This window comes from Rhinopithecus bieti, unplaced genomic scaffold, assembly GCF_001698545.2.
Source record: "Rhinopithecus bieti isolate Rb0 unplaced genomic scaffold, ASM169854v2 scaffold_24306, whole genome shotgun sequence".
NCBI lineage: Eukaryota > Metazoa > Chordata > Mammalia > Primates > Cercopithecidae > Rhinopithecus > Rhinopithecus bieti.
This window is the reverse complement of record NW_016811898.1, coordinates 2,159,511-2,169,475: the sequence shown is the minus strand read 5'-3', so window position 1 is coordinate 2,169,475 and position 9,965 is coordinate 2,159,511.

Genomic DNA, 9,965 nt, shown 5'->3' with positions numbered 1-9,965 from the left:
ACCATCTCACACCAGTTAGAATGGCAATCATTAAAAAGTCAGGAAACAACAGGTGCTGGAGAGGATGTGGAGAAATAGGAATGCTTTTACACTGTTGGTGGGACTGTAAACTAGTTCAACCATTGTGGAAGACAGTGTGGCAATTCCTCAAAGATCTAGAACTGGAAATACCGTTTGACCCAGCCATCCCATTACTGGGTATATACCCAAAGGATTATAAATCATGCTGCTATAAAGACACATTCACATGTATGTTTATTGTGGCACTATTCACAATAGCAAAGACTTGGAACCAACCCAAATATCCATGAATGATAGACTGGATTAAGAAAATGTGGCACATATACACCATGGAATACTATGTAGCCATAAAAAAAAGATGAGCTCATGTCCTTTGTAGGGACATGGATAAAGCTGGAAACCATCATTCTGGGCAAACTATCACAAGGACAGAAAACCAAACACCGCATGTTCTCACTCATAGGTGGGAATTGAACAATGAAAACACTTGAACATAGGGTAGGGAACATCACACATGGGGCCTGTCATGGGGCAGGGGGACGGGTCAGGGATAGCATTAGGAGAAATACCTGATGTAAATGACGAGTTAATGGGTGCAGCACATCAGCATGGCACATGTATACATATGTAACAAACCTGCACCTTGTGCACATGTACCCTAGAACTTAAAGTATAATAATAAAAAAAAATTTTCACCAACACGTCTTAATTGATGTTTACAAAACACTCTATCCAACAACAGCAAAATACACATTTTTTTCAAGAGTACAGGGACTATTCAGTAAGACAGGTCATATGGTAGGCCATAAAATAAATCCCAATAAAGTTAAATGGATTGAACTATAGTTATATTCCCTCACTACCATGAAATTATATTAGAAATCAATAATAGAAGCATCATAAACTCCATGGAAAACACTAAATGTTTGCACAAATCTCAAGGACATCATGCTGAGTGAAAGAAACCAGGCTCTAAAAGTTACATACTATTGTGTTTCCATTGATTTGTCAACTACATTCAAAGTACAGTCATAGAGAACATACCAGTGTTTATCAGGGCAAAGAGGTGGTTAATAGATACCACAACCAAGGGATAGGGCAAGGAATTTTTTTCAGAGGACTCATCCATGCAACTATTGATATTTGACTGAGGTATTCCCTACACAAATATAGACATGTGTTAATACTCACAGAATTGTATACCAACAATAAAGTCATTTTTACTGTATGTCAATTTTAAAATATCTAGTGTGGGGTTGGCCTTTATGTGCATTTGGCTTCAGGATTCAAATGATGCCCACTGTTTGGATTTTTACGGTTTCTTTTCTGTGTCTTCTACAGTTTGGGCTACATTCTTTAGGTTCCTATGGTATTCCTTGGCAGCTTCAGGCTCACATTATCACGAAGCATCTGCCTCGTTCATCTCTGTTCGTCCAGCATCTACTACAATGCCCAGCACATGACAAATGCTCAAACATTACTTAGTGAACAATTGTCCTTAAATGTGACACACAGCTTGGTGGGGTCAGGCATGGAGCAACATATTATTGCATTATTGCACAGATTACTGGTGATAATATGAAAGTGAGAGTGGTTATTTCTACCCAGTTTAGCACTTCTCATGTGGCACTGTATTTCTTTTGCTCATTTTTCTTGATGTCCCTGTGAAATGGCTCCCTCGTCTGGGGTATATCCCCTGATTCTTTGTCACGGCCGAGAAAGAATTCAAAACATGGACACACACAAGGAGTGGGTTTAGGAGGGGACAGTTTAATAGACAAGAAGAGAGAGAAAAAAGGCTTCCTCATGGTGAGAAAGCGAGTTGCCCCAAAGGTTCTCCAGTTTGGGGCAGAACGCAATCTGCTTTGTACAGAGGCTTGAGGACGAGGTGATTCATTTACATAGGGCCTAGGGGATTGGTTTGACCAGGTGTGTCATTTACATAACCAGCAAAATGACTGGCCCTCCCATCCTAGTCTTTTATTATGCAAATATAGCCTCCTCCTGGCGGCAGCCGTGTTACCTGTACAGGTGGTTTTACCTGAAGGCTGCTATAATGCCAGCAAACGTGGTCACAAGGAAAAGAGAGTGGGAGACGCCATATTGAATGTACCTGGTTTTCAGGTACAGCTGCCGACATTTACATATAAAAGCTTATCAGGTTGCTTTCTGTTAGGGAAGAAATGGTTTGGGGCTGCTTTTATTAAAGGAAAATTCCACTGAGAACTTTCACTCTTTCTAGCTGCCTAAGAATTATTTCTTAATAACTCCTGTATAACCTGGTCAGTTATAATTGATTGCCAGAGAGTGAATGAACAATTGCAGGGTTTCTGGATGATGTTATTTTTCTCCAGAGAGGATTGATCCTATTCTTTGGCAGGCAACTGAAGTCAGGCAGATCAGCTCATTCCAACCAGGGCTGAGCTCATGTGAGGCTAGGCTGTAGTCTTACAATAGCTGTACTATCTCTAGTTTGCACCCTTTCCTAGGGTAATGTCATTGAAGAGTATCAGCCGAGAGCTTGTAGTATTTACTGGACTTCTTCCTTCTTGGCAGATGCTGAACTCCAATTTCATGATACAGAAAACTCTGCTGTGCTTTTCGGTCATTTCTGCTTGGTTTTATAGCCTCTAATCTAATCCCATGCACCTCTAGAATCAGCAAGTACTTCCAGCTGAAAACAGGTATCATGAACTGAGTACACATCTATATCTCTTATCTCCAAGATCTTGGCTCCTCAATTCCTGGCAACTCAAACTCCAGTTTTTATCTTCTCCATCCCATTAGATTGCTGAAAACTGCTGGTGTCTCTAGCATCTTGTTTATGCCTGGCTTCTCACCCCAAACCAAGCATTTGTAAATGCTGAAGAGGAAAGCAGAACACAAAATATGGGATTCAACTCAGTGAGCTGCTTTTTCCTCCAGGACATCGATACATAAAGTCTTGACTGCCATTTCAGCTTTCTGATGCCTTCAAATAGATATGCCAAAAAATTTTAGCTAGATGTACTAGCTGTTCTTCATATAAGTATTAATCTGCTGCAAAGGACTTTATCATCGCTGAAAAGGAAGTCTCTTCTTATGCTTTTTTTTTTTTTTTTTTTTTAAGACAGGACCTCCCTTTGCTGCCCAGGCTAGAGTGCAGTAGCATGATCATGGCTCACTGTAACTTCAAACTCCTGGGCTCAAGCAATCTTCCCACTTCAGCCTCCCAAGTAGGTATGACTGCAGGTATGTGCCATGACACTTGGCTAATTAAAAAAAAAAAAAAATTAATAGATACCAGGTCTACGTTGCCCAGGCTGGTGTCAAACTCCTAGCTTCAGGAAAGCCTCCCACCTCAGCATCCCAAAGTGCTGAGATTACAGGTGTGAGCCACTGCACCTAGCCTTTTTTTATGTTTTTAATGTCTGTGTGATCTGTACTACTGTCCAATTCTCAGTTGTTGATATTTGTTATTTCTCTTTATTTTTTCTTTATTAATCTCACCAAATGCATACCAATTTTATAAGCCTTTTCAAAGAACCAACTTTTGGTTTTGTGGATGTTTTTCATGACATGTATTATTGATGCAGCTCCGATGAGTGAAGAACACCAGAGCTCTTGTCTCGCGCCGAATTGGATAAAATGACACGGACACACGTGGAGTAGTTTTAAGGAGCGGGAGTTTAACAGGCAAGAAAGAAGGGAAAACAAAGAAGCTCCCCTGAACAGAGATAGAGGGAGGGGGACTCCAAAGCCGTGAGAGGAAAACCTGAGTGCCGTGGAAAGGTAACTGCTTATGTGAGGAGGCTGGAGGAGGTGGTACCTGATTTGCATAGGGCTCAGGGAATTGGTTTGACCGGGCATGTCACTCACATAGCCTGTGAAAAAAACTTGTCCTCCAACCCTAGCCTTTTAATATGCAAATACAGGGCACCTTGATGTTCTGCACACATGGGGATATGTGGAGGCGGCCATATTGCCAGGCACATGTTGGGGTAAGGGCAAGAGGGCAAAGGTAGGAATTGCCATGTTTGGGTGGACCCAGTTTCTAATGGCTGGCATTTGCATATCAAAGTTAGCCGGCCTGGCTCTGAGAGCTGGGGCTTTCCAGTTCTGGAGCTGCTTTAAAAGAGACAAAAACTTTCCAAGGACCCCTTTTCCTCTCTATCTGCCTAAAATAATTTCTTAATAACTCCTATAACATTGTTACAGGTTTCCTAAAATGCCAAGTTGAAATTAGACATGCAAGAGATTTATTAGTGGAAAATAGCTGTGAGGGAAAGTGAGGAGGCTGGGAGGGGAGGTTGGGAGAGCTATCAGGCCACAATGCAGGTCTGACCTTTTGTGAAGGAAAGCAGGCTAAAGAAGAGGTTTAGGCTGCTATGAAAGTCAAAGAAAGTTCAACAGGCCAATGAGGAGTCACCCTGTCAGAAGTGATGTGCATCTCCCCCGAAATGACCTACCATAGCATTTCTTCCACTCCCAGTCATTGGCTGCCAGCACTCACGAGAAGCATAGAGTCAGTGTGTATGCAGAGATGAATGCAAGGAGCACAGCAGCTGAAGCCATCAGTTTTCATCCCACAGCTGAAGATCTGTCTGTGGATATGCTCAAGGTTGCCACTATAATTTTGGGTCACAGGATAGTGCTTATACTAATGCACACGAGATCCAAAAGGGATGCCTGGTTCAGAAGGTGGGAGGCTTTCTGCAAGTGAAAGACGAAGAGGAAAAACTTTAAAAAGTTTGTTTTAGGCTCTTGATCCTCATTATTATGATGCATTCTTGTAAATTGTCCCAAGTAAACTTTATTAAAATTCATATACTTAATGAGATTAACCACAGGAAAAAAAGGAAATGAATATTAAAGTGACATTTACAGAAGTAAAAGACCTAATTATTTACCAGGGGCAAATTCCATACAGTATTTATATTACATAATATATTTGTATCAAGCTTACTTCACTTAATTCATCATTAAAATTATTTACCAGAATTCAGTTCTTCCTGTTACACACTGCTGGGCTGGTGCTCTCAAGTGTTTGTTTTTATCATAAAATTACTTTTGCTTAAACAATAATTAAGCATTAATAATTGTTTTAATTAACAATTGTTTAATACAAGGTCAAGAGTGCTTTTAAAAAGTGAGATTTAGGCCAGACACAGTGGCTCACACCTGTAATCCCAACACTTTGAGAGGCTGAGGCGGGAGGATGGCTTGAGCTCAGGAGTTCAAGACCAGCCTGGGCAACATAGTGAGACCTTGCTGCTGGAGTGCAGTCGCATGATCTCGGTTCACCACAACCTCCGTCTCCTGGGTTCAAGCAATTCTCCTGCCTCAGCCTCCTGAGTAGCTGGGATTACAGGCATGCGCCACCACTCCTGGCTAATTTTGTATTTTTATTAGAGACGGGATTTCTCCATGTTGGTCAGGCTGGTCTTAAACTCCTGACCTCAGGTGTTCCTCCCACCTCGGCCTTCCANAAAAAGTGAGATTTAGGCCAGACACAGTGGCTCACACCTGTAATCCCAACACTTTGAGAGGCTGAGGCGGGAGGATGGCTTGAGCTCAGGAGTTCAAGACCAGCCTGGGCAACATAGTGAGACCTTGCTGCTGGAGTGCAGTCGCATGATCTCGGTTCACCACAACCTCCGTCTCCTGGGTTCAAGCAATTCTCCTGCCTCAGCCTCCTGAGTAGCTGGGATTACAGGCATGCGCCACCACTCCTGGCTAATTTTGTATTTTTATTAGAGACGGGATTTCTCCATGTTGGTCAGGCTGGTCTTAAACTCCTGACCTCAGGTGTTCCTCCCACCTCGGCCTTCCAAAGTGCTGGGATTACAGGTGTGAGCCACCGCGCGCAGCCTCAAAAATTTTTTTAAAAATTAGGTATGATGGTGCATACCTGTAGTCCCAGCTACTCAGGAGGCTGAGGCAGGAGGATCACTTGAGCCCATGAGATTGAGGCCACAGTGAGCTTTGTTTGTGCCACTGTATGCCAGTCTGGATGACAAAGCAAGACCCTGTCTCAAAGAATAGAGAGAGAGACAAAGAGACAGAGAGAGAGAGAGAGAGAGAGAAATTTATAAATAAAACATCTTTTTTTTTTTTTTTAAAGAGTGAGAGTCTCTGCTCTGTCACTCGTCTGGAGTGCAGTGGTACAATCATAACTCACTGTGTCCTCAAACTCTTGGGCCCAAGTGATCTTCCTACTTCAACCTCCCAAGTAGTTTGGACTACAGGTGCATGCCACCATGCCTGGCTAACTGTTGTTGTTGTTGTTTTAGCAAGGGCGTCTCCTTACGTTGCACAGGCTGGTCTTGAACTCTTGGCCTCAAGCAAGCCTCCTGCCTAAGCTTCCCAAGTCACTGTGATTACAGTCGTGAGTCACTAGCCCAGCTCACATCACTCTTATAGATGGTAAAACAGAGTATTCAGCAAAGCGAAATTTAAAAGTATAGAGAGAAACAGCAATGTTTCCAAATAGTCAATATGGCTACCTATTAATTTCAGTCAAATAAGCAGCCAAACAAGAAGAGGGCATGGAAACCCATAGAATTTTGTTCTAAGATCCTCGAAGTTGGTTGTGGAAGTAAAAATGTTCTACACACATTTTTAGAAGTTTAGAAATTATATGACTTGCAATTTCATAAAATTCTGAGTGAACGTTGTGTCCAGGACAAAACAGATCCCTAATCAATGTATTATATTTGCACAAGTCCCCTAATGTCACAGATATTCGTCACTAAACAAAACATTTATCTATGGCAGAATGAGTAGATTCCAATTTAGGGCTGAGTGCGGTGACTCACTCCTGTAATACTAGCACTTTGGGAGGTGGAGGTGGGCAGATCGCTTGAGGCCGGGAGTTTGAGACCAGCCTGGGCAACAGGGCAAAACCCCGTCTCTAAAAAATATTTTTAAAAAAATTACCCAATCATAGTGGTGCATGCCTGTAATTCCAGCTACCCGGGAGGCTGATGTAGGAGGACCACCTGGGCCAGGAAAGGTCGAGGCTGCAATGAGCTGTGATCTCACCACTGCATTCCAGGGACACCAAGTCTGAAAAAAAGAAAAAAAAGCTTCCAATTTAGTATTCCGTAAACCCAATACCACAGCCACTCTTACTGTGCAAGCTTTACATAAAACTCTAACTTCCACACAGAGTTTTGTGTGGGAATTTTTGGATTTCAACTTGGCACATCATCTATGTACTTTCTAAAGTGTGAAATTAATCCAGACACTTACAAAAAGTTATCCAAATGATTGTATGTACAAAAATGGCACAAAGTGAATTAAACAGTCTATGCACATGCATACGTGTATTTGAAGTCCATAAAACATTATTATTATTGTTCTATACAATTGATATTAACTTAAATTTGCCCTCATATTAACCCTTCACATTACTATTCATTCTTTCATCTCTGAGTTTCCATCTGGGATTATTTTCTTTCCTATAAACTTATCCAACAATTTTCTATTATTGTTTGGATATTTGTGTATTTTCATGTATACATATATAAACAGACAATATTTTATTATATTAATTATAATAATATACCATTATTGTTCATGTGGTCAATGTTCACTTTTGTTTTCCTTGAGACAGGGTCTTACCCTGTCACCAGGCTGGAGTGCAGTGGCACAACCACAGCTCACTGAAACCTCGATCTCCCAGCTCAAGCAATCCTCCTTCCGAGAAGCTGGGACTAGAGGCACCCGACCATGCCTGGCTAATTTTTGTACAATTTTTGTACTTTTTTGTAGAAACAGTGTTTCACCATGTTGCCCAGGCTGGTCTTGAACTCTGCCCACCTCAGCCTCCCAAAGTGCTGGGAATACAAGCGTGAGCCACCACGCCCAGTCCAATGTTCACTCTAAATTTGCTCACGTCTTTGCCTTTTTTGTTGGGCTTCTTGCATTTCTAGGTTTCCATGTGGGTAATTTTTTTTTTCCCCTGCTGGAAGGATACTCTTTCACGTTTCCTTTATTGTCTGTCTGCTGATGACAAATTCTCTCAAGTTTTTGTTTCTGAAAATGGCTTTGTTTTATCTCTATTTTAAGGAGTATTTTGCTGGGTATAGAAATCTAGATTGGCAGGGGTTGGTCTATTTGTCAAACTCTGTAACTGCATCTGATCTAATTTCCAATTATCAAGGAAACTCTACTTTCGATTCTTCCAGGGAAAAAGTAGACAGAATGAATATTTCATCATATTTGAGTGAACATAAATTCTACATTTCCTAAACTTGGGAATAAAAATATATAACTATGAAACCTCATTCAGGAAAAATAAATAAATAAACACACATTCCTTGTGCACCCTTCTAGTATACACAGGTCAGAATAAATAAAGTGAATATCAATATTTAGAAGCTTAAAAGAGCAAGAAGTCACAGAATGCAGTCAGGGAAGTGGATCGGACTGGCAAGACGTAGTGCTCACAGTGGAACCCTGGATGTTTGTTGGAATTCTCCAAGTTTTAGAGATTGTTCTTTTTGTCTCCTTACTCTCTTAAACACATGCACCTATTTCAACAAGTTGTTTTTTGTTTTTGTTTGTTTGTTTTTTTAAAGCTCTGGTTAGTGCTAGATACTATAAATCCTGATTAATCAGACATGGACTTAGCCTGCAACGAGCTTCCAACAGAAACATTAACAGATATGCAAATACCAGTAACAGATGGAGACAGCCATAACAGATGCATAGACAAAGATTCTTCCCCGTTAAGAGCAGTGAACAATTATTTGTGGGGAATAAGGAGACTAAGGGAGAAAAGAATCAGAAAAAAGCGCCTCCAGGAGGCAGCATGTAAGTAGTACTTTTCAGAAAAGAAACGGTCATGCCAAGATAATTACAAGTGACAGATGACAAGCTTTTCTGGGAAACATTGTCCAAGAAGGAATAGGCAAGAACTGCAGTCAGGCAGAATTACATATGCAAAAGAGCAGTGAGAAATAAGAGAAAATGGCAAATTGCAGACGGCCCTGAAAGCTAGGCTAAGAAGTCTGGTTTGAGACAAACGTCCAGCTAAAGCACGTCTGAGCGTTTTTTCCACAGAGGTGAGGGAGAAGGGCATGTATCTATTAGGTTGGTGCAAAAGTAATTGTGACTTTGCCATTACTTTCAGTGGCAAAAACCACAATTACTTTTGCACCAATTTATTCATTTATTTATTTTTGAGACAGAGTCTGGCTCTGTTGCCCGGGCTGAAGTGCAGTGGCATGATCTCGGCTCACTGTAACCTCCACCTCCCTGGCTCAAGTTGTCCTAGTGCCTCAGCCTCCCGAGTAGCTGGGACTGCAGGCATGCGACACCACCCCCGGCTAATTTGTTTTTTCCTTTTTTCTTTTTGTATTTTTAGTAGAGACGGGGTTTCACTATGGTGGCCAGGCTGGTCTCGAACTCCTGAGCTCAGGCCATCTGCCCTCCTCGGCCTCCCAAAGCCCTGGGATTACAGGCGTGAGCCACAGCTCCCGGCCTACCATCCTACGAGGTAGGCATCAGGATCCCTACACAGCGAAGGCGCCCCCACTACGTATCTGTCTACAGGCGTGCTTTCTGCGGGCTCTGCTGTAGACAGCACTTGGGATGCCAGATTGACCACTAATAAGGTGGATCCGTATGTACTGCTGTGGGCTGAGTAACTGGTAGAGGGTCCCACAGTTAGAAAGCACCTGGACCTTGGCCGGAATTGGCGGAAAGTCCAGGCAGCGGAGAGGTGCGGTCCCTGGGACTGGGCGTGCTCTCGGCACCAAGGTCAGGGCAGGCAGGCTCCGAGAAGCCCGCGCGCTCCGCCGCGTCGCACTAGGTTGGCTGCCGGAGCCCAGCCAGCTGGCGGGGCGGGTGCTTTCCACTGGGGCGGGGCCTTGCCAGCTAGGGGCGGGGCCTTGCCGCCGGTAGGGTGGGGCGGGCCGCGGGCGGTGGGCCTTGGGCCGGGTGCGGACTAGCTGAGG